Source organism: Octopus bimaculoides, chromosome 26 (genome assembly GCF_001194135.2).
Source record: "Octopus bimaculoides isolate UCB-OBI-ISO-001 chromosome 26, ASM119413v2, whole genome shotgun sequence".
Lineage (NCBI taxonomy): Eukaryota > Metazoa > Mollusca > Cephalopoda > Octopoda > Octopodidae > Octopus > Octopus bimaculoides.
In genome coordinates this window covers 26,243,710-26,245,637 of record NC_069006.1, presented here as the reverse complement: position 1 = coordinate 26,245,637, position 1,928 = coordinate 26,243,710, and the positions used below count along the sequence as shown (strand labels likewise).

Below are 1,928 nucleotides of genomic sequence, written 5' to 3'. Positions count from 1 at the left end.
ACACACACACACACACACACACACACACACACACACACACATAAACATACTAATTATATTTACATATACAAATACTTATACTTTACTTTTACTTGTTTTAGTCATTTGACTGCGGCCATGCCGGAGCACCCTCAGGACTTATGATTTATAAGTGTAGTTCTTATTGTATCAGTCATTTTTGCCAAACCGCTAAGTTACATCTGTTGTCAAGCGATATATATACGACAGGCTTTCAGTTTTCGCCTACCAAATCCACTCACAAGACTTTGGTCGGCTCGAGGCTATAGTAGAAGACACTTGCCCAAGGTGCCACGCAGTGGGACTGAGCCTGGAACCATGTGGTTGGGAAGCAAGCTTCTTACCACATAGCCACTTATGCACCTGCTATGTACATGTGCCGGTGGCACGTAAAAAAACACCATTCGAGCGTGGTCGTTGCCAGAGCCGTCAGACTGGCTCCTGTGCAGGTGGCACGTAAAAAACACCTTTTTGAGCGTGGCCGTTGCCAGGACCGTGTGACAAGCCCTTATGCTGGTGGCTTGTAAAAGCACCCACTACACTCTCGGAGTGGTTGGCGTTAGGAAGGGCATCCAGCTGTAGAAACTCTGCCAGATCGGATTGGAGTCTGGTGCAACCTTCTGGCTCGCCAGCCCTCAGTCAAACCGTTCAACCCATGCCAGCATGGAAAGCGAACGTTAAACGACGATGATGAATACTGTTTCATTGCAAGGGCCCCCTGGGAAGTTCCTTAGGGCTCTCAGGAATCTAGGGACCCAATTCTGATCTATAACTGCTGTGGCTTGTCTGTAAATAAGTACTATTGGGTCCAGGATACTGCAAGATAGCTCTGCATACTCACATACACACACCTACATACACACATACACATACACACCTATATATATATACACGCATACTTACACACATACATACATACATTCATACATACATGCTTACATATATGTATACACATAGATATACACACATATATTTATACGTACACATATACACACACACACACACACACGCAGGTGAGCGCTTGCGTGTGCGTGTATCAGTCAGATGAGGACCGGCAGACTCCTTGAACGCCTGACCCCTTTTAAGATCCTCCAAGACTGATGAGAAGAAAGGTGGAATGTTACTACGAAACCGAGAGATGAGACTTGGTCCCCATGTTTGTAACGGAATGGGGTCCGCCGAAGGCACCCTAGGACCAGGGAGTGATGTGAAACCGCCGGGTGTTGGTTACACACACGCAGAAAATATTGGTTCTGGTATTGTTAATAGTAATAAAAGGAAAGAGAGAGAGAGAGAGAGAGAAGGGGACAGAGGGGCGAGAGCGGGGGGCAGAGAGGGGAGGGAGATGGCGGGTGGGCGTGATGAAGGGTAAATTGAAAGTTTATATATGTTTGTGTGTGTGTGTGTGTGTATATATACATATATATGCAGCATATATATGTATATAGGGTTTGATAAGTACCGACGTACAAAACTCTCGGCCATTGAGTCACTCTGTTGCTTCTGCTAAAATGGTTATAAAAAAATATACATATATTCACATTCTGAGTTCTGTTTTTTCCAGTTTGTACCAACATATCTGTATATACATATGTGTATATACATATGTGTATATGAATGAATAGATGATAACCATTTGAAATGTGTGTGTGTGTGTGTGTGTGTGTGTGTGTGTGTGTGTGTAAGGGCTTGCATATAGCTAAATAATACACACACTCATATTTTAGATTGGGAAATATATGTATATACATGCATATACACGCACATACACATGCAAACATCTATGTTTAGAGTACGAAGCAAGTTTTATATCATATATGAGGCCTATATATATGTATATATATGTCTATGTTTATATGTAATGTGAATATATGTGTGTGTGTGTGTGTGTACTCTAAACATAGATGTTT

General features: G+C 42.5%; 1 protein-coding gene across 1 annotated transcript in view; it reads right to left on the bottom strand.

Annotated features, from left to right (window-relative positions):
* LOC106882122 (cornifelin homolog) overlaps window positions 1–1,928 on the bottom strand; it is a 16,208-nt gene that overhangs the window by 13,683 nt on the left and 597 nt on the right. The gene's annotated exons all lie outside the window — the stretch shown is intronic.